Source organism: Mytilus californianus, unplaced genomic scaffold, assembly GCF_021869535.1.
Source record: "Mytilus californianus isolate M0D057914Y unplaced genomic scaffold, xbMytCali1.0.p SCAF_11, whole genome shotgun sequence".
In the NCBI taxonomy this organism is placed as follows: domain Eukaryota; kingdom Metazoa; phylum Mollusca; class Bivalvia; order Mytilida; family Mytilidae; genus Mytilus; species Mytilus californianus.
In genome coordinates, this window is record NW_026262593.1 from 71,053,684 (window position 1) to 71,078,870 (window position 25,187).

The 25,187-nt window shown below is 32.3% G+C and overlaps 1 protein-coding gene across 2 annotated transcripts in view; it reads right to left on the minus strand.

Annotated features, from left to right (window-relative positions):
- Positions 1-25,187, minus strand: part of LOC127720623 (uncharacterized) — a 60,033-nt gene that overhangs the window by 15,000 nt on the left and 19,846 nt on the right. The window contains exon 1 of one of the 2 annotated variants that reach the window (XM_052227310.1): positions 13,087-13,260. The exons of the other annotated variant lie outside the window; for it this stretch is intronic. The gene's annotated coding sequence lies outside the window, so the exon portion shown is untranslated. Of the gene's footprint in view, positions 1-13,086; positions 13,261-25,187 lie in introns of those variants that run through there. 2 annotated transcript variants of the gene reach the window in all.

Consider the following 25,187-nt stretch of genomic DNA (forward strand, 5'->3'; position numbering starts at 1 on the left):
GTTTCGATTCCTAACATCACTGAAGAGACATTAATTGTCGAAATCCGGATGTGGTGTACAAAAACCTTTGCACCTTTTGTTTGCGGTATAACATCTTTTCCGCAAGTTAATTGTTTTTTGTTTAGTATTAAATTTTATATTTAAGATCCATTTATTACATCGGTGCTTCGTTTATTTGGCAATCGCCAATGGCAGTCAGCAGGGTTTAAGAACATTTGTTGTTCGACCTGTTAGTCAAATGCGTTTTGTTAAAATATACTTTTTCACTCTTTTGGTCTTTTGGAAAAATGTTTTTTGTGCTGTATTTAGATCCCTCTAACAAGAAATTTGTTTTGCATTTACATGTATAAAAATTGCGGGTTTTTATCCAACGCAATCATAGGTTTGAACGTTGTTTTCAATTTAGACTTGTTTATATTTTTTCGTTTGGGCTTGTATTATATTTGCCTTCGGGTTTATATGATCCGTTCATCCTATTTTGACTCCTCAAAATTCAAGAGTCTATCCTAAATTAAGATAAATTGTATGGCTTTCCAAATACCGTTTCGATTCCTAACATCACTGAAGAGACATTAATTGTCGAAATCCGGATATGGTGTACAAAAACCTTTGCACCTTTTGTTTGCGGTATAACATCTTTTCCGCAAGTTAATTGTTTTTTGTTTAGTATTAAATTTTATATTTAAGATCCATTTATTACATCGGTGATTCGTTTATTTGGCAATCGCCAATGGCAGTCAGCAGGGTTTAAGAACATTTGTTGTTCGACCTGTTAGTCAAATGCGTTTTGTTAAAATATACTTTTTCACTCTTTTGGTCTTTTGGAAAAATTTTGTTAGTGCTGTATTTAGATCCCTCTAACATGAAATTTGTTTTGCATTTACATGTATAAAAATTGCGGGTTTTTATCCAACGCAATCATAGGTTTGAACGTTGTTTTCAATTTAGACTTGTTTATATTTTTGCGTTTGGGCTTGTATTATATTTGCCTTCGGGTTCATATGATCCGTTCATCCTATTTTGACTCCTCAAAATTCAAGAGTCTATCCTTAATTGAGGTAAATTGTATGGCTTTCCAAATACCGTTTCGATTCCCAACATCACTGAAGAGACATTAATTGTCGAAATCCGGATATGGTGTACAAAAACCTTTGCACCTTTTGTTTGCGGTATAACATCTTTTCCGCAAGTTAATTGTTTTCTGTTTAGTATTAAATTTTATATCTAAGATCCATTTATTACATCGGTGATTCGTTTATTCGGCAATCGCCAATGGCAATCAGCAGGGTTTAAGAACATTTGTTGTTCGACCTGTTAGTCAAATGCGTTTTGTTAAAATATACTTTTTCACTCTTTTGGTCTTTTCGAAAAATGTTGTTAGTGCTGTATTTAGACCCCTCTAACAAGAAATTTGTTTTGCATGCACACGTATAAAAATTGCGGTTTTTATCCAACGCAATCATAGGTTTGAACGTTGTTTTCAATTTAGACTTGTTTATATTTTTTCGTTTGGGCTTGTATTATATTTGCCTTCGGGTTTATATGATCCGTTCATCCTATTTTGACTCCTCAAAATTCAAGAGTCTATCCTAAATTGAGGTAAATTGTATGGCTTTCCAAAAACCGTTTCGATTCCCAACATCACTGAAGAGACATTAATTGTCAAAATCCGGATATGGTGTACAAAAACCTTTGCACCTTTTGTTTGCGGTATAACATCTTTTCCGCAAGTTAATTGTTTTCTGTTTAGTATTAAATTTTATATTTAAGATCCATTTATTACATCGGTGATTCGTTTATTTGGCAATCGCCAATGGCAGTCAGCAGGGTTTAAGAACATTTGTTGTTCGACCTGTTAGTCAAATGCGTTTTGTTAAAATATACTTTTTCACTCTTTTGGTCTTTTGGAAAAATGTTGTTAGTGCTGTATTTAGACCCCTCTAACAAGAATTTTGTTTTGCATGCACACGTATAAAAATTGCGGTTTTTATCCAACGCAATCATAGGTTTGAACGTTGTTTTCAATTTAGACTTGTTTATATTTTTTCGTTTGGGCTTGTATTATATTTGCCTTCGGGTTTATATGATTCGTTCATCCTATTTTGACTCCTCAAAATTCAAGAGTCTATCCTAAATTGAGGTAAATTGTATGGCTTTCCAAATACCGTTTCGATTCCTAACATCACTGAAGAGACATTAATTGTCGAAATCCGGATATGGTGTACAAAAAACTTTGCACCTTTTGTTTGCGGTATAACATCTTTTCCGCAAGTTAATTGTTTTTTGTTTAGTATTAAATTTTATATTTAAGATCCATTTATTACATGGGTGATTCGTTTATTTGGCAATCGCCAATGGCAGTCAGCAGGGTTTAAGAACATTTGTTGTTCGACCTGCTAGTCAAATGCGTTTTGTTAAAATATACTTTTTCACTCTTTTGGTCTTTTGGAAAAATGTTGTTTGTGCTGTATTTAGACCCCTCTAACAAGAAATTTGTTTTGCATGCACACGTATAAAAATTGCGTTTTTTATCCAACGCAATCATAGGTTTGAACGTTGTTTTCAATTTAGACTTGTTTATATTTTTTCGTTTGGGCTTGTATTATATTTGCCTTCGGGTTTATATGATCCGTTCATCCTATTTTGACTCCTCAAAATTCAAGAGTCTATCCTAAATTGAGGTAAATTGTATGGCTTTCCAAATACCGTTTCGATTCCTAACATCACTGAAGAGACATTAATTGTCGAAATCCGGATATGGTGTACAAAAACCTTTGCACCTTTTGTTTGCGGTATAACATCTTTTCCGCAAGTTAATTGTTTTTTGTTTAGTATTAAATTTTATATTTAAGATCCATTTATTACATCGGTGATTCGTTTATTTGGCAATCGCCAATGGCAGTCAGCAGGGTTTAAGAACATTTGTTGTTCGACCTGTTAGTCAAATGCGTTTTGTTAAAATATACTTTTTCACTCTTTTGGTCTTTTGGAAAAATGTTGTTCGTGCTGTATTTAGACCCCTCTAACAAGAAATGTGTTTTGCATGCACACGTATAAAAATTGCGGTTTTTATCCAACGCAATCATAGGTTTGAACGTTGTTTTCAATTTAGACTTGTTTATATTTTTTCGTTTGGGCTTGTATTATATTTTCCTTCGGGTTTATGTGATCCGTTCATCCTATTTTGACTCCTCAAAATTCAAGAGTCTATCCTAAATTGAGGTAAATTGTATGGCTATCCGAATACCGTTTCGATTCCTAACATCACTGAAGAGACACTAATTGTCGAAATCCGGATATGGTGTACAAAAACCTTTGCACCTTTTGTTTGCGGTATAACATCTTTTCCGCAAGTTAATTGTTTTCTGTTTAGTATTAAATTTTATATTTAAGATCCATTTATTACATCGGTGATTCGTTTATTTGGCAATCGCCAATGGCAGTCAGCAGGGTTTAAGAACACCAGTTGTTCGACCTGTTAGTCAAATGCGTTTTGTTAAAATATACTTTTTCACTCTTTTGGTCTTTTGGAAAAATGTTGTTTGTGCTGTATTTAGACCCCTCTAACAAGAAATTTGTTTTGCATGCACACGTATAAAAATTGCGGTTTTTATCCAACGCAATCATAGGTTTGAACGTTGTTTTCAATTTAGACTTGTTTATATTTTTTCGTTTGGGCTTGTATTATATTTGCCTTCGGGTTTATATGATTCGTTCATCCTATTTTGACTCCTCAAAATTCAAGAGTCTATCCTAAATTGAGGTAAATTGTATGGCTTTCCAAATACCGTTTCGATTCCTAACATCACTGAAGAGACATTAATTGTCGAAATCCGGATATGGTGTACAAAAAACTTTGCACCTTTTGTTTGCGGTATAACATCTTTTCCGCAAGTTAATTGTTTTCTGTTTAGTATTAAATTTTATATTTAAGATCCATTTATTACATGGGTGATTCGTTTATTTGGCAATCGCCAATGGCAGTCAGCAGGGTTTAAGAACATTTGTTGTTCGACCTGCTAGTCAAATGCGTTTTGTTAAAATATACTTTTTCACTCTTTTGGTCTTTTGGAAAAATGTTGTTTGTGCTGTATTTAGACCCCTCTAACAAGAAATTTGTTTTGCATGCACACGTATAAAAATTGCGTTTTTTATCCAACGCAATCATAGGTTTGAACGTTGTTTTCAATTTAGACTTGTTTATATTTTTTCGTTTGGGCTTGTATTATATTTGCCTTCGGGTTTATATGATCCGTTCATCCTATTTTGACTCCTCAAAATTCAAGAGTTTATCCTAAATTGAGGTAAATTGTATGGCTTTCCAAATACCGTTTCGATTCCTAACATCACTGAAGAGACATTAATTGTCGAAATCCGGATATGGTGTACAAAAACCTTTGCACCTTTTGTTTGCGGTATAACATCTTTTCCGCAAGTTAATTGTTTTTTGTTTAGTATTAAATTTTATATTTAAGATCCATTCATTACATCGGTGATTCGTTTATTTGGCAATCGCCAATGGCAGTCAGCAGGGTTTAAGAACATTTGTTGTTCGACCTGTTAGTCAAATGCGTTTTGTTAAAATATACTTTTTCACTCTTTTGGTCTTTTGGAAAAATGTTGTTCGTGCTGTATTTAGACCCCTCTAACAAGAAATTTGTTTTGCATGCACACGTATAAAAATTGCGGTTTTTATCCAACGCAATCATAGGTTTGAACGTTGTTTTCAATTTAGACTTGTTTATATTTTTTCGTTTGGGCTTGTATTATATTTTCCTTCGGGTTTATGTGATCCGTTCATCCTATTTTGACTCCTCAAAATTCAAGAGTCTATCCTAAATTGAGGTAAATTGTATGGCTTTCCGAATACCGTTTCGATTCCTAACATCACTGAAGAGACATTAATTGTCGAAATCCGGATATGGTGTACAAAAACCTTTGCACCTTTTGTTTGCGGTATAACATCTTTTCCGCAAGTTAATTGTTTTCTGTTTAGTATTAAATTTTATATTTAAGATCCATTTATTACATCGGTGATTCGTTTATTTGGCAATCGCCAATGGCAGTCAGCAGGGTTTAAGAACACCAGTTGTTCGACCTGTTAGTCAAATGCGTTTTGTTAAAATATACTTTTTCACTCTTTTGGTCTTTTGGAAAAATGTTGTTTGTGCTGTATTTAGGCCCCTCTAACAAGAAATTTGTTTTGCATGCACACGTATAAAAATTGCGGTTTTTATCCAACGCAATCATAGGTTTGAACGTTGTTTTCAATTTAGACTTGTTTATATTTTTTCGTTTGGGCTTGTATTATATTTGCCTTCGGGTTTATATGATTCGTTCATCCTATTTTGACTCCTCAAAATTCAAGAGTCTATCCTAAATTGAGGTAAATTGTATGGCTTTCCAAATACCGTTTCGATTCCTAACATCACTGAAGAGACATTAATTGTCGAAATCCGGATATGGTGTACAAAAAACTTTGCACCTTTTGTTTGCGGTATAACATCTTTTCCGCAAGTTAATTGTTTTCTGTTTAGTATTAAATTTTATATTTAAGATCCATTTATTACATGGGTGATTCGTTTATTTGGCAATCGCCAATGGCAGTCAGCAGGGTTTAAGAACATTTGTTGTTCGACCTGCTAGTCAAATGCGTTTTGTTAAAATATACTTTTTCACTCTTTTGGTCTTTTGGAAAAATGTTGTTTGTGCTGTATTTAGACCCCTCTAACAAGAAATTTGTTTTGCATGCACACGTATAAAAATTGCGTTTTTTATCCAACGCAATCATAGGTTTGAACGTTATTTCAATTTAGACTTGTTTATATTTTTTCGTTTGGGCTTGTATTATATTTGCCTTCGGGTTTATATGATCCGTTCATCCTATTTTGACTCCTCAAAATTCAAGAGTTTATCCTAAATTGAGGTAAATTGTATGGCTTTCCAAATACCGTTTCGATTCCTAACATCACTGAAGAGACATTAATTGTCGAAATCCGGATATGGTGTACAAAAACCTTTGCACCTTTTGTTTGCGGTATAACATCTTTTCCGCAAGTTAATTGTTTTTTGTTTAGTATTAAATTTTATATTTAAGATCCATTCATTACATCGGTGATTCGTTTATTTGGCAATCGTCAATGGCAGTCAGCAGGGATTAAGAACATTTGTTGTTCGACCTGTTAGTCAAATGCGTTTTGTTAAAATATACTTTTTCACTCTTTTGGTCTTTTGGAAAAATGTTGTTCGTGCTGTATTTAGACCCCTCTAACAAGAAATTTGTTTTGCATGCACACGTATAAAAATTGCGGTTTTTATCCAACGCAATCATAGGTTTGAACGTTGTTTTCAATTTAGACTTGTATATATATATATATATATATATAGATATATATATATATATCCGCAAGTTTATTGTTTTCTGTTTAGTATTAAATTTTATATTTAAGATCCATTTATTACATCGGTGATCCGTTTATTTGGCAATTGCCAATGGCAGTCAGCAGGGTTTAAGAACATTTGTTGTTCGACCTGTTAGTCAAATGCGTTTGTTTAAAATATACTTTTTTTCTCTTTTGGTCTTTTGGAAAATGTTGTTTGTGCTGTATTTAGACCCCTCTAATAAGAAATTTGTTTTTCATGCACACGTATACAAATTGCGGTTTTTATCCAACGCAATCATAGGTTTGAACGTTGTTTTCAATTTAGACTTGTTTATATTTTTTCGTTTGGGCTTGTATTATATTTGCCTTCGGGTTTATATGATCCGTTCATCCTATTTTGACTCTTTCAAAATTCAAGAGTCTATCCTAAATTGAGGTAAATTATTTGGCCTTCCAAATACCGTTTCGATTCCTAACATCACTGAAAAGATATTAATTGTCGAAATCCGGATAAATAAGTATTAAATTTAAATTAAGATCCATTTATTACATCGGTGATCCGTTTATTTGGCAATCGCCAATGGCAGCCAGCAGGGTTTAAGAACATTTGTTTTATAATAAACTTTTTCACTCATTTGGTCTTTTGGAAAATGTTGTTTGTGCTGTATTTAGACCCCTCTACCAAGAAATTTGTTTTGCATGCACACGTATAAAAATTACGGTTTTTATCCAACGCAATCATAGGTTTGAACGTTGTTTTCAATTTAGACTTGTTTATATTTTTTCGTTTGGGCTTGTATTATATTTGCCTTCGGGTTTATATGATCCGTTCATCCTATTTTGACTCTTTCAAAATTCAAGAGTCTATCCTAAATTGAGGTAAATTATTTGGCCTTCCAAATACCGTTTCGATTCCTAACATCACTGAAAAGATATTAATTGTCGAAATCCGGATATGGTGTACAAATTTTTGCACCTCATGTTTGTGGTATACCATCTTTTTCCGCAAGTTTATTGTTTTCTGTTTGGTTATAAATTAATAATAAGATCTATTTTGTTACATCTTGTGATCCGTTTATTTGGCAATCGCCAATGGCAGTCAGCAGGGTTTAAGAACATCAGTTGTTCGACCTGCTAGTCAAATGCGTTTTGTTAAAATATACTTTTTCATTCATTTGGTTTTTTGGAAAATGTTGTTTGTGCTGTATTTAGACCCCTCTACCAAGAAATTTGTTTTGCATGCACACGTATAAAAATTGCGGTTTTTATCCAACGCAATTATAGGTTTGAACGTTGTTTTCAATTTAGACTTGTTTATATTTTTTCGTTTGGGCTTGTATTATATTTGCCTTCGGGCTTATATGATCCGTTCATCCTATTTTGACTCTTTCAAAATTCAAGAGTCTATCCTAAATTGAGGTAAATTATATGGCCTTCAAAATACCGTTTCGATTCCTAACATCACTGAAGAGACATTAATTGTCGAAATCCGGATATGGTGTACAAATTTTTGCACCTCATGTTTGTGGTATACCATCTTTTTCCGCAAGTTTATTGTTTTCTGTTTGGTAATAAATTAATAATAAGATCTATTTTGTTACATCTTGTGATCCGTTTATTTGGCAATCGCCAATGGCAGTCAGCAGGGTTTAAGAACATCAGTTGTTCGACCTGCTAGTCAAATGCGTTTTGTTAAAATATACTTTTTCACTCATTTGGTCTTTTGGAAAATGTTGTTTGTGCTGTATATATATATATATATATATAAACAAGTCTAAATTGAAATCAACATTCAAACCTATGGTTGCGTTGGATAAAAACCGCAATTTTTATACGTGTGCATGCAAAAAAAAAATTCTTGTTAGAGGGGTCTAAATACAGCACAAACAACATTTTCCAAAAAACCAAAAAAGTGAAAAAGTATATTTTAACAAAACGCATTTGACTAACAGGTCGAACAACAGATGTTCTTAAACCCTGCTGATATAATTCGTCTAAATAACAACCCAACAATGTTAGATCTTTAAATTTGCATTAGCAAATTTTTTGTTCTTCCCTGGCCGGGATTCGAACTCATGCTACTGAGATATCGTGGCACCAAATCGCCTTGCACTGTGCCCGACACGCTAGACCACTCGACCACCTAGGCTCTACAATAATAAAACTTTCGGTGGCCGGGTGTTACCTTTCCTCGTCAGTTTTAATCTAGCGTCGTAACACAGTACATGATATATAAGGCATGAAGATGTAATTATATATATATATAAGTACGTCTGAACCAGTGACGACTCTACAACAGATATTATCCACTAATGATGGTGATACAAGGCTGAAAACACATTCTGTATATATCATACGTCTAAATAACAACCCAAAAATGTTAGATCTGTAATTTTGCGGAAGCAAATTTTTGTTCTTCCCTGGCCAGGATTCGAACTCATGCTACTGAGATATCGTGGCACCAAATCGCCTTGCACTATACCCGGCGCGCTAGACCACTCGACCACCTAGGCTCGACAACAATCAAGCTTTCGGTGGCCGGGTGTTACCTTTCCTCGTCAGTTTTTATATATTGACTACTGACGACATATATTTTGTACCTGATAGCAATGTCAATCAGGTCTTTGTATTCATGCAGCAAAATCCATGACAAGGCCGACGAAAATCTGTTTAGTTATGGTCGATTGATATAGTACTGTGTCTATGTATCCCGGCAATACAAGTTTGGACTCGATAGTATAAAGATAACACATAGCTGAGAGGGTGATAGAGTAGATTGTTACCCCGAGAAAACATTGTCAACTGAAGCGAACCCAAGGTTGGCAATGTCTTTTCGAGGGGTAACAATCTGCCCTATCATCCTCTCAGATATGTATTATTTAATTTATTATACTGAATGTTCTGTTATTACTGTCTATTAAATTTCAAATTTAAAGTAATAAACTATGACGTCTTGCACATAACCATCCGTATTTAATAAAGTGCACACTTGATCAAGCGTCTCCGTGAAGGGTAATATAGTATTTACCATAGAATAGAGTAAATTGTCTCCCTCCGTATTAACCAATCAAAATCTGGCATTTTGACATGAAGTATAATAATATATAAAAACACATAGCTTAGAGGGTGATAGCGCAAATTGTTATTTCGAGAAAACATTGTCAACTGAGCCCAAGCCAAGGTTGACAATGTTTTTCAGAGGGGTAACAACACTCTGCTCTATCGTCTTCTCAGCTATGCGTTATTTAATTTATTATACTGAATGTTCTATCATTATAGTATTTTACTGTTAAATTTTAAATTCAAAGTACACAACTATGATATCACGTACATAACAACGTTAAAACAGAAGTGCATGAAGGATGACATTTTTTTATTTTGACAGTCTATGAAAAAGTCCTGAGGCTAAAACGTAGAACTTGAGCATTGTCTTTAATTTATTGATGTAAATCCAATAATTGGTTCAGTCCTTTAAATAGTTGATTTTTGATTGATCTGCACATGAGGGTGACACTCAAGAAATTGTCTCCCACTCATCCATGGGATTGAATAAATTATCTCCTTCGTATTAGCCAATTAAAATCTGGCATTTTAACGTGAAGTATAATAATATATGATATCCAGTACGGTTGGGGAACACCTACTGACATAGAAAATGAGGAATTTCTGATTATTTATTTGTTATTTGTATTGAATTTTAGGATATAAATACATTTATTACTTTTTTAATTGCGAGATGTTATATTTTCTACATTTGTTCAAGACGGATGGAGAAATAACTAAAAATACACGGCAAAATTATTAGTAGAGTAAACCTTTCATCGAATTTGTTTAATTTTTCATATAATTGTGCCCATTATTCAAAAAGAAACGTACGAAATAAAAGGTATATACATGGAAATTGTAAGATAAAACACTTTTCGCACCTCAATATTTGTATTCCTATGCATGAAGCGAAAGGAATTTGTCGTGTCAAAATAGTAGGACCCGGTTACAATCAAAGAGGGTGATAGAGTAGATTGTTACCCCGAGAAAACATTGTCAACTGAAGCGAACCCAAGGTTGGCAATGTCTTTTCGAGGGGTAACAATCTGCCCTATCATCCTCTCAGATATGTATTATTTAATTTATTATACTGAATGTTCTGTTATTACTGTCCATTAAATTTCAAATTTAAAGTAATAAACTATGACGTCTTGCACATAACCATCCGTATTTAATAAAGTGCACACTTGATCAAGCGTCTCCGTGAAGGGTAATATAGTATTTACCATAGAATAGAGTAAATTGTCTCCCTCCGTATTAACCAATCAAAATCTGGCATTTTGACATGAAGTATAATAATATATAAAAACACATAGCTTAGAGGGTGATAGCGCAAATTGTTATTTCGAGAAAACATTGTCAACTGAGCCCAAGCCAAGGTTGACAATGTTTTTCAGAGGGGTAACAACACTCTGCTCTATCGTCTTCTCAGCTATGCGTTATTTAATTTATTATACTGAATGTTCTATCATTATAGTATTTTACTGTTAAATTTTAAATTCAAAGTACACAACTATGATATCACGTACATAACAACGTTAAAACAGAAGTGCATGAAGGATGACATTTTTTTATTTTGACAGTCTATGAAAAAGTCCTGAGGCTAAAACGTAGAACTTGAGCATTGTCTTTAATTTATTGATGTAAATCCAATAATTGGTTCAGTCCTTTAAATAGTTGATTTTTGATTGATCTGCACATGAGGGTGACACTCAAGAAATTGTCTCCCACTCATCCATGGGATTGAATAAATTATCTCCTTCGTATTAGCCAATTAAAATCTGGCATTTTAACGTGAAGTATAATAATATATGATATCCAGTACGGTTGGGGAACACCTACTGACATAGAAAATGAGGAATTTCTGATTATTTATTTGTTATTTGTATTGAATTTTAGGATATAAATACATTTATTACTTTTTTAATTGCGAGATGTTATATTTTCTACATTTGTTCAAGACGGATGGAGAAATAACTAAAAATACACGGCAAAATTATTAGTAGAGTAAACCTTTCATCGAATTTGTTTAATTTTTCATATAATTGTGCCCATTATTCAAAAAGAAACGTACGAAATAAAAGGTATATACATGGAAATTGTAAGATAAAACACTTTTCGCACCTCAATATTTGTATTCCTATGCATGAAGCGAAAGGAATTTGTCGTGTCAAAATAGTAGGACCCGGTTACAATCAAAGAGGGTGATAGAGTAGATTGTTACCCCGAGAAAACATTGTCAACTGAAGCGAACCCAAGGTTGGCAATGTCTTTTCGAGGGGTAACAATCTGCCCTATCATCCTCTCAGATATGTATTATTTAATTTATTATACTGAATGTTCTGTTATTACTGTCTATTAAATTTCAAATTTAAAGTAATAAACTATGACGTCTTGCACATAACCATCCGTATTTAATAAAGTGCACACTTGATCAAGCGTCTCCGTGAAGGGTAATATAGTATTTACCATAGAATAGAGTAAATTGTCTCCCTCCGTATAAACCAATCAAAATCTGGCATTTTGACATGAAGTATAATAATATATAAAAACACATAGCTTAGAGGGTGATAGCGCAAATTGTTATTTCGAGAAAACATTGTCAACTGAGCCCAAGCCAAGGTTGACAATGTTTTTCAGAGGGGTAACAACACTCTGCTCTATCGTCTTCTCAGCTATGCGTTATTTAATTTATTATACTGAATGTTCTATCATTATAGTATTTTACTGTTAAATTTTAAATTCAAAGTACACAACTATGATATCACGTACATAACAACGTTAAAACAGAAGTGCATGAAGGATGACATTTTTTTATTTTGACAGTCTATGAAAAAGTCCTGAGGCTAAAACGTAGAACTTGAGCATTGTCTTTAATTTATTGATGTAAATCCAATAATTGGTTCAGTCCTTTAAATAGTTGATTTTTGATTGATCTGCACATGAGGGTGACACTCAAGAAATTGTCTCCCACTCATCCATGGGATTGAATAAATTATCTACTTCGTATTAGCCAATTAAAATCTGGCATTTTAACGTGAAGTATAATAATATATGATATCCAGTACGTTTGGGGAACACCTACTGACATAGAAAATGAGGAATTTCTGATTATTTATTTGTTATTTGTATTGAATTTTAGGATATAAATACAATTATTACTTTTTTAATTGCGAGATGTTATATTTTCTACATTTGTTCAAGACGGATGGAGAAATAACTAAAAATACACGGCAAAATTATTAGTAGAGTAAACCTTTCATCGAATTTGTTTAATTTTTCATATAATTGTGCCCATTATTCAAAAAGAAACGTACGAAATAAAAGGTATATACATGGAAATTGTAAGATAAAACACTTTTCGCACCTCAATATTTGTATTCCTATGCATGAAGCGAAAGGAATTTGTCGTGTCAAAATAGTAGGACCCGGTTTCGACAACAAATTCTACAATGCAGGACCTACAAGTTTACTATTAATTAAAATCTGACATTCAACAGGCGTTTAATGGCTCGTTGCACAACAATTTCTCCAAGGGAACAACCCATCATTTTCTGAATCCACAAACACAGTGCTTTGTCATATGGACTCTGATGGATAGTTGTCTCATTGGCAATTGAACCACATTCTCTTATTTTTTTATCCATTAACTACTTACAAAAACTTCTTGACGTTTGTTCCGTTTTTCCTTGGGATTGAATATAACGATATTACAATGGTAAGTTAATGTAACATTCTATATTGCTATTTGAAAACACTTGCAATTACCAAAGATGGTAAGGTGGAAAATTATAATTTTAACACGGTAAGTGTATTCCAACATGGACTTGACTACGACTTCAACCTAAATGTAATGATATTACCTGTAGCAACAATAAGAAGGCATTTACTGAGGTCATTTATAAGTAAAAAGAATAAAATAACAAAGAACATTGTTATAATAGAGTCATATTTCTTAATTTGCTGTAAACTAAGTTGATTAGATCATTGAGACTCTTTTGTTCAATTAAAGTTATAATAATAGATAATCAATCATTGACAAATGAGTATTGTTAATAAAACATACATTGTTCTTTGTGATTGTCAAGCGCAATTTAAAGTGTTGATGCTAAAACAGATTTAATAAGCTTAGTACAGTCTAATTTGCAATAATATATTTTATATCGTATACTTTATTACACTACTATTCCTCTTAATAAATTGAAAAATCGACTACATTTTCTAATTAGAATAGCGCTTTACACATCCATTGATCTCATTGGCAATCATAACACATAACCTTATTTTCACATTTCGGACAGAAATGGGAATCATAGATAAAAATTTCTTACACCTTTTAAAGTCTAACAGAGTTCAACGACAAGAACACCGAAGATGATTTTAACAAAATGCTGTAATTTTTCGTCAACAACAAATCTGTCGAGATAATAATATATGGACAAACACTTGGTATTCAAGTTGGTATTAATTGTGCACCATTTGGGCCAACTTGTTGCTATATTTATGCAAAGAATAAACGAACAAAATTCGTACCTCTTAAGCACCTTACTCATCTAAATAAAATGTTAATTTTACCGACGGAAATCATGTTACTTCTTAACATGTTTTATCTTAATATTGACACATATGAACGACTTGAAATTAGGAAAATGCATGCCAAACGTAACGATTTCATTTTAAGCTTCCCAATTACCATTAGTAATAAATCCTTTGCCATTATTAAAGCGTTTAAATATCAAATATATTATGAGAATGCATAAATACAATATACTGACTTGATTAATAATACATTGAAATTTTTAAAGAGTTCTGCTGCAAAATCTTCAATCATTATCTTGATATTTTTGCAGAAATACTTAGAATTGAGATTTTCTACGCTTTATATTCATATTCTCATGCTCAACTGAAAGAAAAACACATCGTCATATTGTAGATTTTAAATACAAAGATGGGTGATGTAGATAAAAAAAAATCTTCCTTTAGGTCATGAAAAAATCTTTTTTGGTAAAAAAAACCCACTTATTTCAAAAAACAAAAGCGCTGATATCATCAAAATGCTCGACATTTTGATCGACAACATTTGTTCAGTATGGTGAATTGATATTTCAGCTGACAGTCTGTAGTCCAATGGATAATAATTGTACACTCCAACTTGCAGACTTGAAATTGTAGTCATATGAAGCAGAGTTCATACAAAATCTTCTCAAGGAATAAAAAAAACCCCAAACCTTTCAAAGTCCATTAATTTCACTGTCAGATATATTGATGATGTTCTGTCATTCAATAATCTACAATTCCGTAAGTGCTGTACCTCATATATCCCAGTGAACGTGATATTAATGCTACTCTCGAAACAAAACGGTCTGCTTCATATCTTGATCTTTTCCTCGATGTGGACAAAGATGGACGACTTCAAAATAGAATATATGATAAACGAGATTATTTCAACTTTCCATTTGTCAACTTCCCATTTTTCAACAGTATCATACCCTATGTCCTACTTTATGTCGCAGTCTTAGATGTTAATATACCAGATAAGTCGTCTAATCTTTAATCTCATCGACTCTGTCCTTTTCTTGATTGTTACATCTTGACTGGGTTATGCATGCAGAACAGTAGACGCTTACCTTGTCAACAAATTTGGGTTTTTTTCCCTTTGGAGTTTATGTCTTTTCCTCGGTATTTGTGCACTACCATGATTTATCTTCTAGGTCGTTTTATGAGATTTGGAACATTGATAAACTATTGTTTCCTTAATTCATTCAATGCGGTATTTTTCTTACACCTAAAATACTACTTCTAGGAAAAACGACTGAAATCAATATTATACAAGTTGAAAAGTTACAATAATGATTTAGTTAACTAATACGATGTGTCAGTGTCTCTGTCTCAACTTAGAGGGACATAGTCATAAATCCTTTATATCAATCCTAAGACACTATTGTATTCAATAAAGGTTTTGATTTTGTAAATATTGCCGGTATTTTTAACGACCATTCTGTTAAAGAACAAATTCCGGGATATTTTGATAATACTGAGCTCCCTCTTATTTGTTATATTTACAAGAAATCTACCCGGAAATTTGTGTTTAATTATAGCCAATTGTGTAATGATGTTAATATCAGTGAAAATACATCTACTTCATGTAATTGCAGTAATTCAGAATACATTTATGGACCCATTGTTATAACAGGAGATCTTAACATCGTTCAAGACCGAGAGTTAAAATCATTCCTCAGTAAAGGACCTAAATATCGTCCCCCGTCAATTATTAATTGGAATGAGTGTCGGTATATCATCCACGACTCACTCCATACTTACTGTTTGAAATGGATAAAACGGGAAAAAGCTGACAAAAAATCTTTGGACTCTTTTTTTAATTCAGTAATGAACATAGTTGATATACGTATTCAACATTTTAAAGAACATTTTACTCTTAACAATAACCACAATAAACCAATAGCTCGTATCAAACATAAACTAAAAGAACTAGCCAAGGAATTTGTTTTTGTCCCGGCCGATAAAGCTGCTAATAATATTATTATTGTTTGACGTAAATTTTACATTGAGGTTCTGAAAAAAGAAATCACCAATTCACCAACATTCCAACTGACTCTATTTTCAGAAAACGACATCTGTAACAAACATAAACTTTTAGCTACCGCTTTACATGCAGAACCAAATACAATGAAAGTCCCAACTATGTATTGGCTTCCGAAGCTACACAAAACACCTTACAAATATAGATTCATTTCGTCTTCAAGCCATTGTTCCACTACTAAATTGTCTATTCTTCTTACCAGTACACTTGGTACAATAAAAAACCTGATAATAAATTGTTCAAATAAGGCCTTCGAAAATAGTGGAATTAATTACTTTTGGAGTGTCAAGAACTCGTTGGAAGTACTTGATAAATTACATGCATATATTGGTGATTTTGAATCTGTTCAAAGTTTTGATTTTTCTACCCTATATACCACATTGCCTCACATTTTCATTAAGAAAAAATTCACACACCTAATTAAATGGGCATTTAAAAAGTCAGAATGTGAATATATATGTTCAAACTCTTTTAGGTCATTTTTTAGTAGCAATAAACAAAAAAACTATGTCAATTGGACATGCTTTGATACTATATATGCCCTTGAATTTTTACTAGATAACATGTTTATTCGCTTTGGAGATTCCGTATATCGTCAGGTTATCGGAATTCCAATGGGAACTAACTGTGCACCACTTATTGCGGACCTTTTTTTGTATTGCTATGAGTTACAATTTATGACAAAAATCAGCAAAGACCCATCGAAACAACATCTGATACACAAATTTAATAATACTTTTAGATATTTGGATGATATTTTGGCTCTCAATAATGACGACTTCAGTATGTATACTAAAGAAATTTATCCTGTTGAACTTACTTTAAATAAAGCTAATACTAACAATTACCACTGCCCTTTCCTCGATCTTGATATCTATATCATTAACGGAAAGCTTAATACTAAAATATATGATAAAAGAGATGATTTTTCATTTCCTATCGTTAATTATCCATTTTTAGATGGTGACGTTCCCTTGTAACCATCTTACGGTGTTTATATATCTCAACTTGTACGATTCGCTCGTGTATGTAACAATGTTTTAGATTTTAACGAGAGAAATTTATGTATTACTGAAAAATTATTACACCAGGGTTTTCAATATCACAAACTAGTCAAAACATTTACTAAATTTTATCATCGGTATAAGGACATCATTCGTAAATATAGCTCAACATGCAGACTTCTTATACGTTCAGGTATTTCACATCCAATTTTTTATGGAAATATTCTTTATAAAGCACAAAAATGTCAGTATTCACCTCTGAAACTAACAAAACCTTGAAATAGACTTATTAAGAAGGGATATAGTTACGATACTGTTGTCAGGTCATTAAAGATTGCATATTTTGGCGTTAATATTGATTCACTTATAGGGTCTTTGCATCGGCACTAAACACATGTATTTAAAAACCAGTTGTTGGCATGACACGGGTTATGTTCTTCTCATATATGTTATGATGGTATGATACTAAACCCCTAACGGGAAGGATTGTGCCTGATATTCATATGATGAAGACATAATCTTTCAATCAGTTTAATTGAAGTCTGGAGCTGGCATGTCAGTTAACTGCTAGTAGTCTGTTGTTATTTATGTATTATTGTCATTTTGTTTATTTTCTTTGGTTACATCTTCTGACATCAGACTCGGACTTCTCTTGTACTGAATTTTAATGTGCGTATTGTTATGCGTTTACTTTTCTACATTGGCTAGAGGTATAGGGGAGGGTTGAGATCTCATAAACATGTTTAACCCCGCCGCATTTTTGCGCCTGTCCCAAGTCAGGAGCCTCTAGCCTGTTAGTCTTGTATTATTTTTAATTTTAGTTCTTGTGTACAATTTGGAGTTTAGTATGGCGTTCATTATCACTGAACTAGTATATATATTTGTTTAGGGGCCAGCTGAAGGACGCCTCCGGGTGCGGGAATTTCTCGCTGCATTGAAGACCTGTTGGTGACCTCCTGCTGTTGTCTGTTCTATGGTCGGTTTGTTGTCTCTTTGACACATTCCCCATTTCCATTCTCAATTTTATTATCATTTAAGATAAGAGACAATATCACTTGATCAAATCTCATAAATACATTTGAAATATAACAAGACAAACATTAAGGAATTGCTTGAACTCAAAGGGGAGCTAATCAAGTATGTCGTCAGGGACAGTCTCCTTCTATGTTTGCACCATTACCCATGAGAAATACATGTACACTAAGATTAATCTGTTAAGTTATGATTGATTGATTGATTCTTGTTTGCTGAATGTCCCGGAGAAAAGATGTCATGCATATTCAGAACGAGTTAGGAAACCAGGACCATAGGAAGGAAATACACGCTTCCTTTAGAAAGTGAAAAAAGATGAATATTTTAAAACTGCACACTATGTTTGTCAAATTCTGCATTAATATACCTTAATTAGATATCTTTTTATCTTAATTTTGTTGAAATTTTATAGGAAGTACAATTGAAATTATCAAATTTGTCTTATGACTAAAATTATTAACAAATATTGTATACACTCATTAAAACATTGGTCGTTTGACTAGCATAGAAACAAATAATAGGTATATTAATTTGAGAATCTGAAATGCTATGTATAATTGCTTTTCATAAAATCATCACAGAACAGGTAAATTCCTTATCCTATAATATACTAGGCATTATAAATAGCAATGTGGAAAATGAATAGAGGTTTAAAAAATGTAATATCTAAACATTTCAGTCTAACACATGTATAATATACAAAAATGATACTGACATTCAAAAACATTCAAAAACATGTACAATTTGGCGTGTGTATAAGTTTTCCGTAAGGAATCGTCTAAATCTGTTTCAAAATGATAGCTACAGATATCATTGTATGTTACATTTGATAGACACTTGTAATCACCAAACACAGTAAGGTGATTACAGTGAATTCATGCCAACGATAACTTAGCTTTCATACCATTATCAACAATGAATATGTATTTACTGAGGTCAAGTATATGTAAAAAGATAAAAATAACAAAGAAGACTTTTATAATATTGTCTTATTTCTCAATAAGGTGATTAGATTAATGCGAATCTTTGTACGGTTAAAGTTTTTAATGATAGGTAACTGAGGAATGGGTATTGTTAAAATTGTACGTTATAATTGTCAATCACCATTAAGAGTGTTCGTTGTAAATAGATTAAATCAGTTTTATTATAATATCATTTGTATTAATTGTTTACCTTCATAAATTTCATATCGTGTAGCATGTTTACACTACTATTCCTCTTGCTCAATTGAAAAGAACTAACTCCATCTTTTAATTAAACAATTATTTCCGCATCCTGGTTGATGGTTCTGAATTTTCACCATGTAAGTACGTCATTGTGCATCTCCCGATTGGTCTTTTTTTAACAAATTACATAATTTATTGAAACTTTATCAGAATCTTAAACATATAATACCATGGTACACTACTTATTTTGTTTTATGACCCACACTATCTTTGGGGTTTTCCTAAGCAAATTAAAGTCTTTGCCATTCCTGCATACTGGGCGGGGTTATCATTCATGAAAACAACAAGTTATAAATTTCATGCCTTCGAAGCGCTTTCCTGGATTTATCTTCATCAGGAACGCGCAAAGCCGAATATGTGAAAGCCAAGGATGTATAATACCGAAAAAGTTGAGGAGCTATATGACCGCAAAGGACCTAAAGATATCACTCTGTCCACAGTACGTCTGGTTTGTTTCTCGACCAGACAGCTAGTTATACTAGCACTTGTAACAAAAATTCAATTCACACCCAATTAGTACTTCAGGGAAGAAAATTGCAATAGTTGTTAGCATTGATTTTGATTTGAATTGACTAAACTCCAATGTACCCCTAACGTAATTACCTTGCGTAAGTTCTTACTAACACTACTCCGAATTTAGCACAAAACGATATGTTCATTAAATACAATCCTCGCAACAATATGCATACAAAAAAAAAGAAAATCAAGCTTTTACATAATGTTGACACAATCCTAACATAAATTTTGAAAAGCTACAAAAAAGATTAAAACACATCACAGCTTAAGGCCGCTTCTGAACATTTGAAGGTCCCTACTATGTATTGGTTAAGTAAACTACACATAAAACCAGTAGATTATCGTTTCATCTCGGCCTCTAGTAAGTGTTCTACAACTAATCTTTCAGTGCTTTTAACTAGCTCCTTAACTACTACCAAAGAACTTATCATTAACTTTTGTAAAAAATATATGAAAGTTGTGGAATTAACTATTTTTGGAGTGTCAAAACATCTTTAGATAAATTACGTGCTTTTGGTGGTTCTTTTGATTGTGTTGACAGTTTTGACTTTTTCAACTCTTTACACTACACTTCCACACAATCTTATCAAACAAAAGATTCCATATTTGATTAAATGGTCGTTTTGTAAATCTGAATGCATTTATACATGTATATATATATTTATATATTTGCAGCAACTCATTTAAAGTCTTTTTCCCTTAAGAGAAAGGTAAATATGCTAGATATACTTACTGGAGGTGTGATGAGATGATTGAAGCTGATAATTTTCGCCTTGATGATATCTATGTACGTTTCGGCAATAAGGTTTATCGACAGGATGTAGGTATACCCCTATGTGCACCAATTGCGCCCCTTTGATAGCAGACTTGTTCTTGTACTGTTATGAATCACAGTTTATGACCAAACTCAGTAAAGACCCGTCTAAATTGCATTTAATTGATAAATTGGACAACATTTACCGTTATCTAAATGATATTGTTTTGTTAAATAATCAAGAATTTTCAAAATATACTGCCGAAATTTACCCAAAAGGATCTTACTTTAAATAAATCAAATATAAACGATAATAACTGTCCTTTCCTAGATTCAGATATTTCAGTTTTACACGGGAAGTTCTACACAAAAAATTACGACAAAAGGGACGATTTTTCGTTCCCTATTGCTAATTTTCATTTTTGGGCGGTGATGTTCCATTGGCACCACCTTACGGGGTTTATATATCCACAACTCGTTCGCTATGTGCCAAAATTAAACACACGAAAATAAAGCAAAGTTTAACACTCAAATTTAAACGCCAAAATCACGTACCGGTGTGACAATATCGTAATTGTTGGGGGAAATATTTTATGCTACTATATCTTCCGTATATTTCCTACAATTCTATACATAGCCAAATCTACAAATAAATACGAGTATAATTTGACAACAACACTATATAATTTTAAGTTAAGAGCCAGTCTGTGGTAAAACCATGCAAAATGGTCCGAATCCCAAATTATCCGATCAGACTGATATTTTGTATTTTTGATACCTAATATGTAATAACTATTTGTGCAAAATATTTTGAAAAAATATTCAGTCATTATTTGTGTATGCAGAACATTCGATAATTGTCCATTTCTGTACTGACAAAAGGCCATTTTAAGCCTATTTTAGGGTATTTTGACCTGGTTTTTTGTATTATAATAGAAAAGTTGCAGCTAAATGATAACTAATACCTTAACAAACAACTTAAAATGAAAGAAAATTAGGATAGTTTTCATAGTTTTGACATTTCTCAATACCTCTACTGGCAGGTTGATATTGCATGGTTTTGAAAAAGTGCCGAATCAGCAAAATTTGTCTTTTTTAAAGACCTGAATCTTGTAAGATCATGTTTTGTTTTTAATAAAATGTAATACAGCATAAAGCTTACATATTTTTCTACAAAATGCAAGAAAATGGTGCTCGGCAAATGATACCTTTCTTACGATAAAATAACAATTTAAGATGGACAAGATGGCAATTTTGCCGTATTTATGAATTTTTTATTGGTTACAAGAGAAACTTTACAAATGTATGTGATAGTAAAAATGAAAATAATGACAGATATAATGTTTATTGCTTATCTTGTTTGATTAAACTCAGTTTAACTTAGTTTTAATTGAAAATATACTACAGAAGTAAGCCTGGTAAGACCCCTTTTAAGCCCCAAAATTTAGCATTTTTACAATTTGTTTATTAAAAATACATGTATTAACTTATCGCTACTTATTGAAGTCACTTTTCAAAAGTAGAATACTTCAGTTTATTTAAAATCATTTTTTAATGGGCTGTTTTTTACAATACTATGAACAGTCAACAGGTACTATCATCATTAATTTATGTAAAATTTCTGAAATCTTCACAATTTTAGCATTTGTGCTAATTAAAGACGTTTGTTGTCTAAAATGGATATGGCCACTTTTGTTCAGTCTTGATATTTAAATACATGTTGTATTAGATGATATTACATACACATATAAAAATTTAGACTGGGTGCTTCTTACCTAGAAAAGGGGGTCCATTTTTTTATATTGGAATTAATCTTCATAAACTTTTTGTCAAATATCAAGCAGATGCTGAGAAAAGTGTTACTTAAATTTTGTGACGCTGACATGAATGACAGATAGTGATCCCTATGTAGCTTCTGGGATAATAGTCGACAAAACAACAATGTTAAGTTTCCTCATAGAATGTAATCTCCAATAACTTGAGGCATGTGAATAAGACATGTAAGATGTAGTTAGCCTATTACTACCACAGACAAACAAAAATATTTCAAATGGAAATAAAATTTATTTTATACCTACATGAATAAAAACAAATATACAGATATATGGTTCAACTGTGGTGCAGACATTTTCATTAAAATGGTTATATAATTATTCAGTTTGTTTGCTTATAATTTTACTGTCATATAATATTAGCGAAGTCTGCCATAAAGGGAAACATGCAAAACAGTCTGAATACATGCAAACAGTGATAAGATCTGAAGCCAGGTCGGATTGACTATTCAGGTCTAAGTTAGTAAGTATGCATCAACAAGAGCTTCAGTCAAAACATCCTGTTGTAATATTGACTGTTTTGTCTGTTTTCCTCTTTTCTACTACAGATCAGAACACTTTGTATTGTGCAGGTACAATATAGTTCAAAATCAAATCAATAATTTCTGATGATAATTTTGTAGAAAAAGCCATTGTACTTTTTGATACATCATCCCATGCCAGATTCAATTGGTTCCTAAATGGTGGATACTTTCCATTCCAAAGGAAATGCAAACCTCTGTTGAGTTTCTCCCGGTCAGAAATGATATCTGTTTCACAATCTGATGCTAAATTTTATGAACAATTAGTTGATGCTGTGAATATACTCCTGAGCATCTTTCATTTAGCTTTCATCTCCATCTAAAAAGATAAAAAAATAAATCTACAAATGTACTTTAAAAAAATAATATATCCCTTATTAAATTAAAGATAAATGAATTCTCAAATATACAATGTCCATGATATATGAGATAACTATGAAATCTATTTGGTTGGGACCCAATGAAAAAAAATATATAAGATATCTCAACTAGTGGAGTAAAATCATTGCTTTACCACATCTAGTATATCTGATAAAACCTCAATGTCTTAATGCAAAAACTTAACCAAACCATTCATGCAGAAATTGTAGGCCAAAGTGACCTTATCAATAGTAACCATGTTGTACTACCCAAGATATCTATCCACTAGCTATAGTAAAGTATCAATGTAATACCATGTCTATTACAGAGAGACCTAAACACACAAAATTAACAAAGTTGCTCAAGTGGAAAATGTAGGTCAACAGTACCTTTATAAAAGTGAATCATGTTGGACTATCCAAAATCAATACACTGGTTAAGTATCACAAAGCTATACAATTTTGTACCCGAGATATTGACCTTAATGCAAACAACTTAACCATGTCACTTATGTGGAAAATGTAGGTCAAGGTGACCTAATTTTTCTCATTTACCCTATTGCTCTACCTAAAACCTATCCACTGGTCAAATATCATAGCTATACTATATGTTTCATGACTATATCTAGTGTCACTTAAGTGAAAATGTAGGTCATAATGACCTAATTATAAATGTTTATAAGAAACTCTAATATGAGGTCCTTGATTGAATCCAAGTCCATGATAAAACTAATACAAAGCTTTACCAGTACTGTAAATTCAGAAATTATTGCGTGCATTAATAACTGCGATTTTGTAATGTAATTTTAGACTGAAATGCGAATTTAATTTTTGCAATATTCAGAAAAATCCTGTTTAATTCATATAGTAAATTTCAAAATGCGAGTTTAACATGTTTAAATTAGTGCGATTATAACCCTGTCGCATTTTTCAAAATAAAAAAAAACATCGCAATAATTTCAGAATTTACAGTAATATTTTTGACATTAGCACTTTTTTGGTAATGGTTAAAAATTTTACCACTGGTCGTCTCATGATTTCCTAACCTCCCCTCCTTCCCACTAAATGTATCTCTGTACATTTTACAATTAGTTTAAAATTTTCAAAATGCCTTTCAATTGCCCCTGTAAATAAACTATGTGGGGATGTATAAGAACCCTGCCACATCCAATCTCTGATTTTGTTAGATGAATTTATGCTTTGTGTCAATCTGATGAGTTAAGCCTAAACGGACACATGACTGATTTCTTATGTTGTACTGTTACACTACTGTCCCAGGTTAGATGAGGGTTGGGGCCTTCAAACGAATTTAATCTCAAAGTGGTTGTTGTTTGTTGCTGTATACCCTATTTGTTTTTCGTTCATTGTTTTGTACATATATTTACGCATTCTAAATAGTTTAACTTTTGTGATTTCTGGGCCTTTGATAGCTGACTATGCGGTATGGGCTTTGTTCATTGTTGAAGGCCCTACAGTGACCTATAGTTGTTAATTTTTATGTCATCTAGTCTCTTGTGGAGCATTGTCAGATTTGCAATCAATTTAAATCACTTCTTTTTTTTATAAATGCAATAACATTCTCATACATGTATGTTTTCTTACCATAATCTTTTTTGTATCAACTATGATTCCTCCATCAGCTACCGTTTGTCTAATCTTGGTAAAACACTGCTTGCAGAGACCTACAATGTATACATGCCTTTGTGAAAAAATGGAATAATGCAGCCAGTCAATGGTACGATACACACTAAAAACATCAATAAAACACGATCATATCAATGTCCAGATGAACAATGTTTCAGGTGTGAACAATCAATCAATTTATAAACCTGTTGTTCTACGGCATAATGCCAGTGAATAAATTATAGTAGACAAATCTGTTTTATCAAATTAAAGGTTAAAACTAATTTATTT